Source organism: Euphorbia lathyris, chromosome 7 (assembly GCF_963576675.1).
Source record: "Euphorbia lathyris chromosome 7, ddEupLath1.1, whole genome shotgun sequence".
In the NCBI taxonomy this organism is placed as follows: Eukaryota; Viridiplantae; Streptophyta; class Magnoliopsida; order Malpighiales; family Euphorbiaceae; genus Euphorbia; species Euphorbia lathyris.
The window spans coordinates 88,317,448-88,336,049 of record NC_088916.1 but is presented as its reverse complement, the minus strand read 5'-3'; the positions used below and the strand labels follow the sequence as shown (position 1 = coordinate 88,336,049).

The 18,602-nt window shown below is 31.8% G+C and overlaps 3 long non-coding RNA genes across 4 annotated transcripts; 2 read left to right on the top strand and 1 right to left on the bottom strand.

Moving 5' to 3' along the window:
• The first annotated feature begins 745 nt into the window (after positions 1-745).
• LOC136201045 (uncharacterized) lies at positions 746-3,193 on the top strand. Of its 2 annotated transcripts, none has more exons than XR_010673652.1 (3): positions 746-906; positions 1,136-1,199; positions 2,374-3,193. It is a non-coding gene; the product is annotated as an uncharacterized lncRNA (long non-coding RNA). The 2 variants fall into 2 exon arrangements; XR_010673653.1 differs by lacking the exon at positions 2,374-3,193 and adding an exon at positions 1,316-1,831.
• Positions 3,194-9,179: 5,986 nt separating this feature from the next.
• LOC136201521 (uncharacterized) lies at positions 9,180-11,979 on the top strand. Its single transcript, XR_010673886.1, has 4 exons — positions 9,180-9,472; positions 11,097-11,174; positions 11,263-11,406; positions 11,821-11,979. It is a non-coding gene; the product is annotated as an uncharacterized lncRNA (long non-coding RNA).
• A 2,943-nt stretch (positions 11,980-14,922) lies between these two features.
• LOC136234929 (uncharacterized) lies at positions 14,923-18,032 on the bottom strand. Its single transcript, XR_010691550.1, has 4 exons — positions 17,789-18,032; positions 17,648-17,695; positions 15,932-15,995; positions 14,923-15,176 (listed from the first exon to the last, which is right to left on the bottom strand). It is a non-coding gene; the product is annotated as an uncharacterized lncRNA (long non-coding RNA).
• Between the last annotated feature and the right edge of the window lie 570 nt (positions 18,033-18,602).

The window sequence follows — 18,602 nt, the reverse complement described above, 5'->3', positions numbered from 1 at the left end:
TAAAAAATATATCCAAATTACGCTACACGTCATAATTAAATTAATCATATTATATTCTTGTCCATTAAGATCTTATATTTGTTTTTCATCAATAATTCCATGACTCCTAAATTTCATTGCTCATGTAATATATGCAAACTAAAAGTAATTGAATATCTACAATTTTGTTCGAAATATTGTAGATAGTCAATGACATATATCAATATTATTTTAACTAGCGTTCGAAATATTCAATTACTTTTAGTTTTCATATATTACATGAGCCATAGAATTTAGGATCATGGAATGATGATGAAAAACAAATATAAGGTTTTAATGGACAATAATACTAATTAATTATATTATAATAAATAATAAAATAGAACTAAATAAAAAAATAACATGTAAAGTTAATAGGAAAAGAATATAATATGGTTAATTTAATTGTGACGTTTAGTTTAAATTGGATATATTTTGTAAACGTTAAGCCAATATTGATGCTATTTTGTACGTGAGGCCTAAATTGATGCTATATTGTAAACGTTAAGGCTATATTGGTGCTATTTTGAACGTTGAGCCTAAATTGATACTTTTCAAAACACGTTAGGTCTATTTTAGTACCTTATCCCATAAGAATATAGAGTAATTTAGCACTTTCAAAATTTAGGGGGTTGTTGGAATATATCAAGCTTAATATTTTATACTAATTAAATATCTCACACAAATGGCCTGGCCTATATAACTATAGCTACTGTTTTCACAACTCTTGTTTTCTCCGCCCCTCTCTTGTCTTCTCTGTAAATGTGTCTGTGCATTCCATATTAATACCTCCCCCCGAGAGATCTCAAATCTGGAAAGTTGTTGTGATGTTGATGGTGTGCGATTAGGGTTTACCTTCTGCAGAAAGTGGCTCAACAAATCTTCGAGGTAACAAAGCAAATCAAATCTATGAAAACCAATTAAATCAGCATTCAGCAATGCTTTCAGAATCTCATCAAGTGATAGTCATGAACCTCCATTACGTTATCTGCTAAAATATTAATAGCACAAAGCTCTATATTTGAATTGCCCAATTCCAAGTTATTTCTGAGTTTTTGTTGGCATTTACTATTTGTTGCTCATTGGATTTTGATTCCATAATGATTTTTTTTTGCAGGAAATATTTTCTTTCCAAGCAACTACTTGAAAGCTATTGAATTTTAGAAGCATAATTCTTTCGGGTAAAACTTTGGACTTTTCATCTCTTGAATTTTAGGTTTTAATGAGAATTGTGAAGAGATCTATATTACTCCTAATCTATGCTATTGGGAAACATGTGTATCTATTGAATTTCCAGGGGTAGTTCTGAGAGTCTTATAGTTGTTATAGAAGCTTCACGAACTCCTTTTATTAGTTCAAGGAGGCAGAATCACCAGATAGTAACAAGGCTTGGAAATAGGTACATCCGAAGTATCAATCCACGAAAAACAATAATATAAAGAAGTGATTATAGTTCATGTTGGGATGTGAAAACCACTCGTACCAAAGAAAATGACACTTTCTTAATGCATATGTAAATCGATCATCAGAAGATATATGGAGACTTCTAGGTTCAAACACGAACTATACATGACGAGAAATCTCTTAGATGGCTATGAAAAAAGCTTTGAATGAGACAACTAAAGAATTCACCGAGTATGGTGGTCCTGAAGAACCAATTTACATGGATACATGGTCTAGTGGTCCTGTTTTGAGCACGAGTGAACAGGAGAAGTTGCCTTTTAAAGAAGAGATGACACAATATTCTCCAGATGAAGAACAAGATATGACAGAATGTGCTCCATCCGAAAAACAAGTTACTCAATAATCTATTTAACTGATCCAACTTTATGTTTTAAGTGAAATTTGATTGAAACTTCTTAACTTTGTTTTTAACATTGTTGGTATGCTAATTTTTGTTATTAGACGTTTCTATCATAATTAGTTTGTCTATGATAAAACTATGCCAGCTATGCTTGAAAGGTAACTTGATTTGAATGCTATCTACATCAGCCTATGATCTCTGTATCTTTATGAGATGTTTTTAATTGAAATTATTTGATCCAATTTAATTCCATTTGACATCTTAATATGTATTTCCATTGTTTCCAAGTAAATAGAGTGAATTTATATATGAGCATTTCTGAATTAGAAGGATTATATATGTGCTAAGTTGCACACAAATAGATATCAGAAATGTTATTTCTAAAAAGAAACGGAAATAGAAACGAAAAAGAAATGTTATGTTCATCTTTGACTGTTATTTCAGTTGTGGTCATATAAATGTAAGACTTGCTCCATATTTTGAAAATTAAACCCACCACGTTAATAAATGTGATGGAAATAATTGACATCCTTCTTTTATTCACTATAAAGGAGATTCAGATGCTCCATCATCATAAGGTTCAAATGGAGTAGATGGTTATTCAGCTTTGATGCGGATTTAGTATGTGGCTTGATGAGTTTTGACAAGTTGCTGCGGCAAGCATACTTTTCTCCTAATAAAATTTTTGCAGATCGGGTTATGGGTTCATAACTATCACTTGATGGTGTTCCCTACTTTCTTGAGGAAGTGTTTCTAGCGAGTTAAGCATTGTTTCTTCCTTCATAGTCCATTCCTCTCTTCAATAATGCTCTTTTTAAGGACAGATGTTTGATTAAAGAAATTGCATTCTTTTAAGGGCATATATGATGATTCACTGAAGGGAACATGGTCTGTTTGCATAACGGTACCGACATATTTTTTTTGCAACGGAGAACCATCATTTATAGGGATGGTTTGGCCCCTACTCATCTATCCATCTTTATTTGCGATTGCGGCTCCCAACATATGAAGGGTTGTGCATTTTCTTTTATGCTCCAAGGAGGCCAAAACGATGTCTTTCCTCACATTTTTGGGGAAGTGTTCCTACCGAGTTAAGCTTGGTTTTTTCCTTCATAGTTAATTTTCCTCGTCGGAAATTTATCAAACTCTACCAGTTAGAGACGAGATTATGTAAGCATTGCTCAATGCTCTGGTTTAATAGGTAGAATGGTTTTTGTCTTTTAAAGTTAGAGTTTGATTACAATGAAACTAATGTTGTTCTAAATTAGTAAATGAATATGTTGTTCTAGTCATGTGCACCCAATGATGTTTAATTTCCAATTCCAAATTCTTATTTTTTTTTTTGTTGAGGATGTAACAAAAATATTTCAGAACGTTACAACCAAGATTTGCATTTTCAGGCTACCTGAATATCCTAAGCAGCTTCTGACTCACCTTTCACAATCATTCCACACCACAAAATCACTCTAAATTAGAGTAAAACAAATAAATGTTATCATGATTATTGATATACGTGAATATCAGATTTGGACAGACCAGACATATCTATATAGAAATTGTATTTTATCGAACTTATTCACATCTCCTCCTCTGGTAAAATTTTGTCTTATGGTTTAAACGTGTAGAAAAAATGACTGAAACTGTAAAAGTAACTAAACATATCTCTTGAGTGACTGCTATATCTCTTATCTTATGTTTTCTTTTCTTTGGTGTTCCTCTTTTATGTATCACAGAAGGTTAACAGTATTTTATTATATGGTAGACAACAGCTTCACACCAAATGGTTGAATTTAAGTAAAATGGTGTAAGGTATTTTATTATATACTTTCTCATATTTGGATTTTGCCCCCAAATTCCATTCTTAGTCAACTAAGAGTAGTTTAAGCTTCCCTGTAACTTCGTGGTAAGCTTGAAGAAAATTAGGGATAAGATAAGTTTTTTTCCCTGCCAAGTGGTCCACGCTTTCTTAACTCTAGCAGCTCAACCAAAGGGACTCAATCAAACTGTTCTTCTAGAAATGATGGGATACTCACAGCACCAAACAAATCTTATTTTTAGATTTAGTTTCAGACAAATCAATCTACTTAATCTTATAATTAATAAATTGTATAAGGCTAACTCCTTCTAAAGTTATTGAAAAAAATTAATTTTGTCCTTATCTTATAAAACATCTTAATTTTGTCCATTCATAATTTCTTTTGTGAATTTTATTTTGATAATAGAAAATTTGATTTAGTTTTATCATTTTCAAAATAATTTCGAATAAAAAGTTTCCACCAAATTTATTAGAAAATTGAGCCAATAATTTACAGCAAAGATAAAAATTAAGCCATTTTATAAAATTAGAGGGAAATTCCCAATAACCTCATGATTAAAATTGAGGTTCTCCTAAAAATAAATCTGATCCATAGTAAAATTATATATGACTCGACAACAACACACATAATCGATACTATCCCAATTAGGTTAATACGAGATTGAAATGAAATTTTTTGGGTTAGATTACGGTTTAATCATTTTGACACTAATTCGAAATTGACACGACATGATCACAATACAAACTCAATAGTTGCAACATGTAATATTTATGTTGTAAGTTTTTATACATTTTTTATTGGGACAAGGGTCTAATTTAACCATGCCGCTTCAATCAAAGTGCAGGTTTAACGTATGAAGTTATGCAAATTAAACCCTAATTTTTTCAAGCAATACCAATTTTAACCAAGCTCTGTCCAAAATTTAAATGATAATGTGTTCAATTGATCTAAATGATCCCTGAGTTGCGTACCTTCCTGCATTCGCAGGCCAAACAGATGTTGTTTCAGAAGAAGTTTGTTCGTTAGAGATTTCGTCATGTATAAGCTCTCTAACTTCATCCACAGACCGGCAGCAGTCTCTTCGTCTCAGTGATGATGTCATCTGCGAGGCACAACATAATTGTTGAATGTGCCTTTTCTTCCAGAATCGTCATCTGAGCAGTGACTTCTCCCGTTGCCTTCTTCAACGGCGTCCACAGACCTTGTTGTTTTAACAAAGCCCGCATCTTGATCTGCCATAGACTGAAACTATTTCTCCCAATAAACTTTTCGATTTTCACGTTCATCGCAGACATCTTTCTCTGATACCAGTTTGTTGTGCGAAATTAATGAAAGATAAATAAACAATCAATCGAAAAACACAGATTTACGTGTTCACCAACGTTGTGTTGGCTAGTCCACGGGCAGAAGGAGAATAGTATTATTAGGAGGCGAAAATCAGATTACAATGATTAGGTTACATAATGGGGGTATTTATAATACCTAATCTAACCTAATCCCACTAGGAACCCATGATCCTAATCCCACTAGGAACCCATGATCCCAATCCCAATCCAACTAGGAACTCATGATCCCAATCCAAATAGGAACCCATGATCCTAATCCAACTAGGAATCCGAAACCCAAATCCTACTCCGAATAGGAAACGGGATATACTGATTCAAGGCATTACGACAATACGTAAATATCGCATTTGGACAAACCAGGGCCTAGGGTATGGAGGAGCCCAAAAATAATATTTTTAGAAAAAAAAAATACAAAAATGAAATCTTAAAAGATAAAACAGTTAAGGAAATAATCCTAGGCTTAAATAATTTGCAACACATATCTAGGCACAATGGAGGGAAGGGTCCAAATATAATGTTTTATAAAAAATACTGAAATTAAAATCTCAAAATGATAAATACATGTCATAGTCCTAAATAGTCACAACACATAAATTTATTACTATAATAATTTTTCACATGTTGATGCAAATGATTCTTTTTCAGAAATGAAAGTTTTGCAAATCTTTGGCCAAAATTATTGCTGCAGCATTTGAAATTCTTGAGTTTGTCAAAACAGCAGATTATTACCCAAATGTTTCGATTGCGCTTCGAATCCACTTAACTATATATCTGCTAAAAGAAATTTTTTAGAGTTAAAATTATTGAAAAACTATTTGAGATCATCATCGCAAAAAAAGATTAAATAGTTTAATAATTTTATCTATTGAGAAAAATATATTAGAGAATGTTGGTGTATGCTTATTTTTAGTGATTCTGCATTTAGAAATGCTCGTAGATAATATTTTGTATGAGCAACTAAGTTTTTAATATGAAATAAAATATTTTTTTATTTCAAACTTTATTAGATCCCTTGTTAAAAGTAATAAAAAGGTGTCATTTATAAGTAATTTTTCTTTTTACATAATTGATTTTTTACCTGTACTTATTTACTATGCCCTGGTTTGAAGCTTCGCCCCTACGCCTCCAAAATCTCAGGATCCGTCTTAGTTAACAGTATTTTATTATATGGTAGACAACAACTTCATACCAGATGGTAGAATTTAAGCAAATAGTGTAAGGTATTTTATTACATAGTTTCTCATATTTTGAATTTGCCCCCAAATTCCATTCGTAGCCAACTAAGAGTAGTTTAAGATTCCCTATAACTTGGTCGCCAGATTGAAGAAAATTAGGGATAGGATATGTTTTTTTTCCTGCCACTTGCTCCACTCTTTCTTAACTCTAGTAGCTCAACAGGTGAGACTCAATCAAACTATTCTTCTAGAAACAATGGGATACACAACTTTTTTTGAATGAAGGTTGGAACAAGGACAGAAAAAGAAGCCAGACATCCCAGCCAGGCTGGCACCCTTAGCCGCTTAAACTGCCCAGCCCATTATATTAAAAAATCCAAAAGAGTACAAAGAAAGGATAAAACAGAACGGATATTGTAGGAAACAAATGAGGGTTACAGAAAAACCAAATTGAAATTAAGAACGGAAATCGGAAATCGAACTGTGCCGTGGCGGAGACCACTGCCTTGAAAGCGATTTCGGAAAACGATTGAAAGAAAAGTTTTTTTCGAAACTGGTTGTGTTTATAGCCTCCAAAAATATGAAAGTTGTAACGTTCATATAGAAAAAAGTCGGGACGGGCGGGCGTCGCGCGAACGAGCGCACGTGGTATATTTGCTAAAAACCACTTAACACAATTTAAAGGCTTCTAAAGGCCAACTCTATATATACCCACTCAAAGGGTTATAAGTTTCCCATGCGGGATTGTAAAAGTGCTCTTGAGAGCAAAGTGGTTAAAGACAAATATACACCACACTTTCAAACCCATTTTTATTAAACACACCAATGTTTCAAAGCCATTTTTCTAACAGATATGTCCAACGTTACATAGATCGTCAAAAATAAAAGATTGAAAAAATTCAGGGGCAGAGTGCCACCAGGTTAATCACGGGGATGAAGCTCCAAAGCGTGCCAAAGAGTCAGCCGAGCGGTTTCCTTCCCTGTAAATGTGTAATTATTACCTCCATATTAGCGCATTAGTGTAAAAATCTCGTCCAAGCTTGTCGGATCAGCCACGGGACCTTCGAAGAACGCTGTTTTAACATGCTTACCACAAAAGAGGAGTCTGATTCTATCCATAGTTGGTGCCACCCTTTTTCCCATGCGATTTCAATTGCGAAAATGACAGCCCCAGCTCAGCAATATGCACAAAGGATTCACCAATGGGGAAGGCGAAACAGCCCTTCGGGAACCCTCTATGGTGTCGAAAAATGCCTCCTGAACCTGCCAAACCTGGTGAGCCTGATGCGGATCCATCTGTGTTGGCTTTGGTCCATCCCGCCGGCGGGGGACCCAGCGAACGATAATTATGTTCGGGGCAGGCCGCTGTCGAATGGTTCCGGGGTCAGCAAAATGTCTAGTCTCACGAACCGAGAGCCATAGCCGGGATTTAGTGATTTGGATTGATATCGTTAAAAAAAGCATGGTTCTGAGTTTTCCGGATCAGCCAAGGGCAAGTGATGATTGCCACTCTCCAAAGGTTCATCAAATGTTTAGGAATCCTTCGATGTTGCAAATCATTGAAGAAGTCGGCGAATGGGCCAGCAGGTGTTATCGTGGAATTGAAGAATTCTCCAGCACCAAACAAATCTTATTTCTGGATTTTGTTTCACACAAATCAATCTACTTATAAAGCTAATTCCTTCTAAAGTTATTGAAAAAGATAATAATTTTGTCCTTATCTTATAAAACAGCTTAATTTTGTCCATTCATAAACTTTTTTGTGAATTTTATTTTGATAATAGAAAATTTAATTTAATTTTATCATTTTCAAAATAATTTCGAATAAAAAGTTTCCACGGAATTTATTAGAAAATGATAAAATTGAACCAATATTTTAGGGCAATGATTAAAAGTAAGCCTTTTTGTAAAATTAGAGGGAAATTCCCAATAACCTCAAGATTAAAATTGAGGTTTTCCTAAAAATAATTTTGACCCATAGTAAAATTATATATGACTCGACAACACCACATGTAATCGATATCATCCTGATTAGGTTAATACGAGATTGAAATGAAATTTTTTGGGTTGGATTACGGTTTAATAATTTTGACACTACTTCGAAATTGACACGGCACGATCCCTATAGAAACTCAATAATTGCAACATGTAATATTTATTTTGTAATTTTGTATATTTTTTTATTGGGATAAGCGTCAAATTTAACCATAACGCTTCAATCAAGGTGCATATTTAGCTCCTAACATATGAAGTGATGCAAATAAAACCCTAATTTTTCCAAGCAAGACCAAGTTTAGCCAAGCTCTGTCGAAAATGCAAAAAGACTAGTTACTGTTATTTAATTATCACATCGTATCTTCCAAACAAGTTTGTCGTTAGATTGAAGCAGTTATATATATTTTTTATTTTTCTTATAACTATATTAATAACACTATAAATATTTAAGAGAATTTGATAAAAAAATTGTGATTAAGTTATATGTAGCAGATTTAGTTTTTAGCATTTTAGCTGAATTTTTATAGTTTTGTTACTAATAAATTAATAAACTAAAGTGATAGTAAAATACTAATAAAACATGTTTTTTCTAATTTTCGGTAAGGTATGACTCAAATTGATCTTACTATCAGAGTTAAATTTGCATAATTTCATACGTTAAGGTTAAATCACAATAGAATTAAGAACGTTAGGGTTAAATTTAAGACTAATATTTGGCCCAAACTGTTACAGTGAGAGACACCATGTGTCACATGTCAAAAAGAAAATAACTTATTGGTAAATACTTGTGAACTTTTAAGAATTTAGAGAACAATTGAAATTTTGAGGTTATTGAAATTAATTATATAAAGATAAAATTGGACAAAAATATGAGGCTATTAAAGATAATTAGACAAAAATAGAAGGTCTAATTTAGAACTTTAAAACTTTAGTGGGTAGGTGAAGTTTGAGAGGAAGGGATGACATCACCTATATAACTGGACTTACACCTTTACTCTTCTCAATCGCGGAATAGCAATTAGCGTTACCCAATGTTCATAGATATCTCTTGTGTGAGATCTGAATAGTAGATAGCCCATATATCAATTATGGATACGGTTAGGATTAGGGTTTATCTTCTCCAGAAAGTGGCATAATCAATTCTATAGAAATCAATACTTAGGATTAGGGCTTATCTTTTCTAGAAAGTTAGCATTCATCAATGCTTTTAGGATCTGATCTCTAACTGCTCTGTCCTCGAGTAAATTTCCAAAGAGAATCAAGCTTAATTCTATAAAAACCCTTCCTCAAGAAAGAAGGGAGGAGCATCAAGTGATGGTCAGTATTTTGATCCTATCTTAATAATTTTTTTTTGCAGGAAACTATTAACAAATCAAATTCCTGCGTTTTTCTTTGTTGGGTTTCATGTTTTAATAGCAATTCTGAAGATATAATGAGTTTTTCAACTACTCTAGCTTATTATATGTGTTTACAAATGATCTATCATTATTAATTTTTCTTTAATTACTTGTTTTCTATAGTGGTTTTTAAAAAATGATTATGCCAAAAGGTGAGAATTTTAGGATTGTAATTGTGATTTCAATAGATTTATTGTCAAATTTGTTTGTTTGTGAGTGCCTTACATAAGTTGTCTGATGTGTTCTATAAGTTTGTTTTAAACTTGATATGCTCATTTTTGTTAGATGTTGCTCTCTAGTGTGTTTGTTTATATAACCTATCTAATGTGTGAGGATGATATGATTACTTGAAATTGAAACCGCAAGTTTGTTTATGCTTCTGGTGTTATGATAAGTTTTTTTATACAAATCAAGATTGTTTGTTATTTGCTATGATGAAACTATGCTGCTAATGCTTGATCTGAATATTATGTAAATTTCAGCAGACAATTATTTTTGCTGTAATTTCCTGCATTTTCAACTAGTTGAGATTGTGGCTTTGGGAGTAACTATTTTTAGCTTAATTTGCAATGGAGAAAATTGCAGAGTCCAAATCTGTGTTTGTTCATTTAGTAAAGCATTAGCTATTGTTCATTTTAGTTTGACAATGCTAGATGTTTCTCTCAAAATACTAATTTGTTGTTTGTAACAAATGATTAGGAAATTGTTGGTGCCTGATTTTCTCAATTGGTATTATTGTTTTGCTTCAATTCAGTTGCCTACTTTTAGGCGGATTGATTCAACCGATATCATTCATTGCATTTGTAATGACTATATTATCAGCTTTTTTAATTGTTTGATCAACACCGAATGAATTTAATTCCATTGAAGATCTTAATCTATTTCCATTGTTTCCAAGTAAAGAGATTGAATTTAGAGATTAGCATTTTTGAGGAATATATATGTGCTATGTTGCACGGAAACGGAATGCGGAAAATCTACGGAAGAAGAGTTAAACAGAGTATATAAAAATGTAACTTGCTAGAAAAGAAAAATGTCTCCGTTTGTACCGGAAATGGAAGGATGATTTGAGCCATATTAGGAATTCAATTCTTACATTGACTGGCTTTTTAGATACTTAATTAATTCCGATTAAGGAAAACTTATACACAATAATTAGTGATTCATCAAAGAAAGAGAAAGGAATTCTTGTTAGAATTTTTTAGATAATATTTTGGGTGTAGAAAGTGAAAGACACGCCAAATATATAAATAATTATGAACTTTTGAAAGTTCATAAGATTTTTGAGATTATTAAATACAATTGAACAATAATATGGATTATTGAATGTAATTGTATAAGATTATAAGGTTATTTAATGTAATTAGATTAGAATAGAGGGTAATTTAGAACTTAAAAAATGTAGGGGTTGTTTTATGTATGATGCCTATTATTTGATATGAATTCAATATCCCATACAAATAGCCTGACCTACATAAATGCATATTGTAAATGTGGTTGTGCATTAGACATTGATATCTCCAATCTTATGTGCTGTGGATTAGGGTTTACGTTCCACAAAAAGCGGCTCAACAGATCTGGCAGGCAACAAATAAAATCAAATCGAAATCAACATCAAAGAGGTAATAAGAATCATTATTTTATAGATAGCTAGGGTTGTTAAGAACGGAAAATATTCACAAAAATCTGAAAAACCTTAACTATGTGCAGGAAAAACAATGGTGAAGAAACATGAGAACAGCAAAGATCTTTCAGGCTTTCTCAAGAACAAAAAAAGGATATTTTATCAGTGATTGCTGAATGTTGCCGGCGAAAACAATCTCTTCTAACAGCGAGGATGATATGAGACTGCAAGTAAGTTTATGTTTAAATTACTAATTTCTTCTTTAAATATGCATTATTTAAAGGAAATCATTCTAGAGATCTTGTGTTGTTTAGATGCATTTTTGGTTGATTGATCCTACAAAACCATGGTGCTGTACCTAAAAATTAATATTGATCAATTTGTTTAGAGAAGCAGCAGCAACAGAGTACTTAATATCTAGAACACTCTTGGGTATTGTTATGAACCCCGTCCCCCTCTAGGATATTTTGCTCAATGCCATTGCAGATGAGGCTGTTTTATGTCTGAAAAGTCTTGATGCAAACACATTACCTTTAGAAATGTCAGCAGAAATCTCTCTCACTGCTAGGATAGTGGAGAAAGAAGTTTCTTTACAAATGTTCCGCCATAAAAATTTTTCACTGACATATTGCGACATGTTCTAGGATCGTCAAGCTCAAGCGAAGCGCTGGTAATTCCCAGTTTTCCTCATCGAGTGTTCGGGAGTATGAGCATTGTCCCAAGCGCTGTGGATTTTGACTTGGGTGCACGTGAATTATGGGACTGGGATCCTTGCAAAAACGTCCCTGAAGATGACCGTACTATGTTCGTGGCGTTTTCAAGAGGCAATTTTAAAATTAAAAAATATGATGTTAAAAAATTTATAATAATATTTAATATTGGTTTAAAGATATTATATTAAAAAATAATTACAATTTGAAAAAATTAATAATACATTTTTTCAAGTATATTAATTTTGGTGTATATGTAGTTCCAAAACTTCTTTAAAATTAATTAGATTAAATTTGAAACTAAAAGATAAATTTTTTTTATGTATATAACTAGAGGCAATTTTAGACTTTCATTTACAAAAACAAATGTAAAGACTAAAGAATTGATTAAGATAAAACTTAGGGAACTTATAATAATATGATGGATTTACTAGCGTGTTAAGTAAATACATAAAAACCTTATAATTATTTACCCTGGTATTTATATATTTTGCGTTTTTTTTTACATGTGGCAAAGTGTCTTTCACTTTCTACATCCCGAAGATTCTATTGAGATATAAGCAGCGCCAGCTCTGCCTTTAGGAATAGAGCGGCCGCCTAGGTGCGCCAAAAAATAGGTGCATATATAATAATTTTTTCATATATGAATAATATTTTATTGATTAGTTGTATTATCTGTTAAAAATAAATAAAAATTAACATCGAATATAAATTTTAATTAGCAATTTTACATCTAAAAGGGTCATGGCAAATTTTAGATAATAATATTGTTATGTTTTATGATTATTTTTTTCTTTTTTCCCAAATTTTAAAGTTACACGGTATTTTTCATTTTTTTAGGAAAAGGTTTATATCATTGCATTAGATGATATTTGGAAGATTTTAAGTGATTGACAAATATTAGTTAATTCAGTTTTTTCTAATTTTCAGTAAGGTAGAGCTAAAATTGATCTTACTTGGAAAGGCTATATGTGCATTTTTCTTAAAATGTTTGGGTTAAAGTTATAATAATATAAACATATAATCTTGTAACTCAACTTTCTCATTTATACAACAAAAAATTATACTAATGTTTTTAGTTACTTCTCTAACAATAATAGAGGGTATTGGATGAAATTAGATATGAATGTGGGTCATTAGGAACTTTTAAAAATTGAGGCAAAGGGCAACAAATAAAGAGGCAACAAATGTGGGAGCAGTTAAGGTTTTGAGCCAAATAAAGAGGAAACAAATGTATTAAGCTGAAACAATGTGTATGCACAAATGTAAAGTCACTTTTTTTATGTTCATATTATCAAATGCTATGCGACCATAGGAATAATACATTAGATTCCATTAGAATACTATACTTGTTCAGTTATTTTTACAATGTTGCTGGTAGCTAATAGATATTAGCTAATATATTGGATTGCTTTTGTACTCATAGGGTAAATAAGTATATAGTTATACAAACACACATATACAAACAGTGCTCCATATACAGTTAAAGATATGATGGTTCTTCCTAGTAAAAAATATATTGGTACCGTTATGCAAACAGATAGTGTTCCCTTCAGTGAATCTTCATATATGCCCTTAAAAGAATGCAATTTCAGAAATGCTCATCTATAAATTCACTCTCTTTCCTTGGAAACGTTGGAAATACATTAAGATGTCAAATGGAATTTAATTGACTCTCTTTATCAGTGATGGATCAAAGAATTTAAATTAAAAACATCTCATATAGTTACAAATCAAGTTACCTTTCAAGAATCGCATGCATAGTTTTATCATAGACAAACTAATTATGATAGAAACAAAAATTAGCATAGCAACAATGTTTAAAACAAAGTTAAGAAATTTCCAGCAAATTTCACTTAAAACATAAAGTTGTATCAGTTAAATAGATTGTTCACTAACTTGTTTTTCGGTACATTCTGTCATATCTTGTTCTTCAGCTGGAGCACATTGTGACATTGTGTCATCTCTTCTTTAAAAGGCAACTTCTCCGGTTCACTCGTGCTCAAAACAGGACCACCAGACCCTCTATCCATGTAAATTGGTTCTTCATGCAAAGGGCATTTCTTTCTATACTCGGTGAATTCTTTAGTTGTCTCATTCAAAGCTTTTTCATAGCCATCTAAGAGATTTCTCGTCATGTATAGTTCGTGTTTGAGCCTAGAAGTCTCCATATGTCTTCTTTGTTGCTCCTCCATCTTCGCCTTGTGCAAATTATAAACCATGTTATTCTGATGATCGAACTCGCTAAGAAACATTTGTTGTTGGATACTCGAGTTTTGATAAGCCTGCTCTTTCGCATGATAGGACATCCCAGCTTTTTCCAAGACTTGTTGCATTTGCTCCATATACATATGGAATTCGGATGTTGACTTCAAATTATTATCCCAACGTCCAGGAAAAACAATAATATATAGTTCAGGTTCGGATGTGAAAACCACTAGTACCAAAGAAAAATGACACTTTCTTAATGCATATTTATAAATAGTAAACAGCTGGCAAATAAAAAAAAACTATAACTTGAACAAGCATGTGAGAGTTTTTCTGGAGGTAGTCATAAGGGTCAGATTTGACTCTTACAGTACTTCCTACTATCTTTTCTTCAAATGTTTATGAATCCCGGAGAAGCTCCTGAACTAAACTCTTTTTCAAACAGATAAGTTTAATATTATCAAGAATATGGCAGATTGGTAGCAAATTCAATTTTGGCTGTTGTTCGCTGTTTGAAATTAATTGCATTAGTGTTAATGGGTATCTTCTTGCCTTTGTTCTTTATTTGTTGCTAGTTTTCTGAACAAATAAAGAACAAAGGCAAGGAGATATTCATTAACACTAATGCAATTAATTTCAAACAGCGAACAACAGTCAAAATTGAATTTGCTATCAGTCTGCCATTATTCCTGATAATATTAAACTTATCTATTTGAAAAAGAGTTTAGTTCAGGAGCTTCTGAGGATTCAGAAAATTTGAAGAAAAGATAGGAGGAAGTATTGTAAGATTCAAATCTGACCCTTTGACTACCTCCAGAAAAACTCTCACATGCTTTTTCAAGTTATAGGTATTTATCTGTTAGATGTTTCCTATTTATAAATATGCATTAAGAAAGTGTCATTTTCTTTGGTACCAGTGGTTTTCACATCCGAACATGAACTATAATCACTTCTTTATATTATTGTTTTTCATGGATTGATACTTCCAATGTACCTATTTCGAAGACTTGTGACTATCTGGTGATTTTGCATCCCTGAACTAATAAAAGGAGTTTGTGAAGCTTCTATGACAAGTACTCCCTCTGTTCCAAAATACATGCCTGTTAAGGTTAATGCACACTAATTAAGAAATGCAATTAATTTTAAGTGAAAGACTTTGTTACCCTTATATTAATTGCATCTACTAGTAACTTTATCTATTCCCAAGGCAAAAAGTCAACTAAAATAGAGGTATATTTGGTCAAAGCAAATTAATGTGCATAAATTGAAGCAAAATATCATGTATTGTGGAACAAAAAAAAAATTCTCTAGAAAGACATGTATTGTGGAACGATGGAGTATAAGACTCTCCGAACTACCACTGGAAAGCCCGCCTGCTAGCTCATATAGAAAGTAATTTCCAAATAACATTAGTCCCTATGTGAATCTCTTCCTGACCAGCCAGAACCAACAGACTATGCATTTTAATTATAGTCTTCTTTTTACACTTACAAAATAATTAATTGAATTTTACTATGACAATTAATTAAATTGAATTATAATTGGTTATAAACAAATAAAGTTTTCAAACTAGAAATTCAATTGAATTGGAAGACTATTACTATTCCACAAAAATTATGATTATATTTATAATTACAGAGAATCTTTTTTGACAGTTAGAAAACAATTAGTAAGCCCCAAACCTCATTACCAGTAATTCATGGAATATAGTGATGTTGTTCCTAGCATTCAACTAATATTAGATAAGCATATTTCCCAATAGCATAGATTAGGTGTATAATCTTCACAATTCTCATTGAACCCTAAAATTCAACAGGTGAAAAGTCCAAAGATTTACCAGAAAGAATTATGCTTCTAAAATTCAATAGCTTTTAACAAGTTGCTCGGAAACAAAATATTTCCTGCAAAAAAAAATAATTCATTATAGAATCAAAATCCAATGAGCAACAAATAGTAAATTCCAACAAAAAGTCAAAAATAACTTGGAATTGGCCAATTCAAATATAGTGCTTTGTGCTAATAATATTTTAGCAGATAAAGTCATGGAGTTTATTAATAGTCAAGATGATTTTGCAGGGTTCATGACCATCACTTGATGAGATTCTGAAGGCATTGTTGAATGCTCATTTAATTGGTTTTCATAGATTTGAGATCACAACAACTTTCCAGATTTGAGATCTATCGGGGGAGGTATCATTAGAATGCACACACATTTACAGAGAAGAGAAGAGAGGGACGGAGAAAACCAAAGTTGTGAAGTAAGTAAAGTTATATAGGCGAGACCATTTGTGTGAGATATTTAATCAGTATCAAATAATAAGTTTCATACATTCCAACAACCCTCTAAATTTTTAAAAGTGCTAAATTACTCTCTATTCTTATCTAATTACATTCAATAACATTATATTCTTATCCAATGCCATTCAATAACCTTTATATTTGTCCAATTGTATAATCTCAAAACTTCAACTATCCCCATGAAATCACAAGAGTTCATAATTATTTATATATTTGAAGTTTTTTTTTTACATGTGGCCGAGCATGTATCTAACTTTCTACATCCAAAAGATTCTATTCAGAAATAAGGGGTTATTGAATGCAATCAAACAAGAATAAGAGACCATTTAGAACTTTTGAAAGTTCGGGGGAGCTTAAAGGAAATCAAACAAGAATAAGAGAGTAAAATCGTCTCATAATTTTATTGGTAGATAATTTATTGGTGATGATCAAACAATTAAAAAAACATATAATATAGTCATTACAAATGCAATGAATTATTACCAGAAAATATCAAACAAGAATAAAGAAGAAGCATAAAAAGTGCATGAGTTGAATCAATCTGCCTAAAAGTAGGCAACTGAATTGAAGAAAAATAATAATACCATTTCAGAAATCAGACACCAACAACTCCCTGATCATTGCCAAACTAAAATGAACAATTGCTAATGCTTTATTAAGCTAAAAATTGTTACTCCTAAAATTGCAATGCATGCATGTGGTGTATTTGCCAAAACCTACTAAACAAAATTTAAAGGCTTGTGAGACCCAACTCTATATATACTCTTACAACTATTGGTAAGTTTTCCATGTGGGATAGGAAAAGAGCTCTTAAGAGCAAAGTCCCTAATAACAAATACACCCCCACCAATCAAATTCATTTTCTTCAAAACAAAGCCATTTTCTCACATTCAGATCAAGTGTCACAAGCATACTTTCATCATAAGAAATAACAAACAAGCTTGATTTGTGTCAAAAAACATATCATAACAAAAGAAGCATAAACAAACTTGTGGTTTCAATTTCAAGTAATCATATCACCCTAACACATTAGATAGGTTATATAATGCACTCATAAACAAACACACCAGAGAGAAACATCTAATAAAAAAAATTAGCATATCAAGTTTAAGACAAACTTGTAGGGTTTCAAATAATCATATCATCATAGAACCAATGAGACAGCTTATGTAAGCCACTCATAAGCAAAACTCATTATATCGTCAGAATTGCCATTAAAACATAAAACCCAACAAAGAAAAGTGCAAAGATTCACCATAAACAATTGTACGCAGTAATTTGATTTGTTAAGCAAGATAGTTTCCTGCAAAAAAAAAAAGACATGATCAAAATACATATGGATTGGTGAGCAACAAAAAACAAAAACACATAAAGAAGTTACAATTGCTCAATTCACCTGTAAACAAACACAACCCTTTTTTGCTAATAATATTTTAGCAGATAAAGTTATGGAGGTTATTAATCAGGAAGATGATTTTGTAGGGTTCATAACCATCACTTGATGCTCCTCCCTTCTTTCTTGAGGAAGGGTTTCTACCGAATTAAGCTTGATTCAGATTTGGAAATTTACCCAACGAACGAGCAGTTAGAGATCAGATCCTAAAAGCATTGTTGAATGCTAACTTGATAGAGAAGATAAACCCTAATTCTAACCATTGATTTCTATAGATTTGATTACGCCACTTTCTGGAGAAGATATAAGGGCTATCTGTTATTCAGATCTCAAAGAGGAGATACCTATGAACATTGGGTAACCCTAATTTCTATTCGGCCATTGAGAAGAGCAAAGGTGTAAGTCCAGTTATATAGGTGATGTCATCCCTTACTCTCAAACCTCACTTACTCACTAAAGTTTTAAAGTTCTAAATTACACCCTTTATTTTTGTGTAATTATCTTTAATAACCTCCTATTTTTGTCCAATTGCATTTAATAACTTCTATCTTTATATAATTAAATTCGAAAGCCTCAAAACTTCAATTGTTCTCTAAATTTTTAAAAGTTCATAAGTATTTACCTATAATTTATTTTATTTTTTTACATGTGACACAGGGTGTATCTCACTGCAAGAGTTTGGGCCAAATATTAGTCTTTAATTTAACCCTAATATTTTTAAGTGTAGTGTTGATTTAACCTTAACGTACAAAATGGTGCAAATTTAATATTTCCAAGTAAGATCAATTTTATTCCTACGTTATCGAAAATTAGAAAA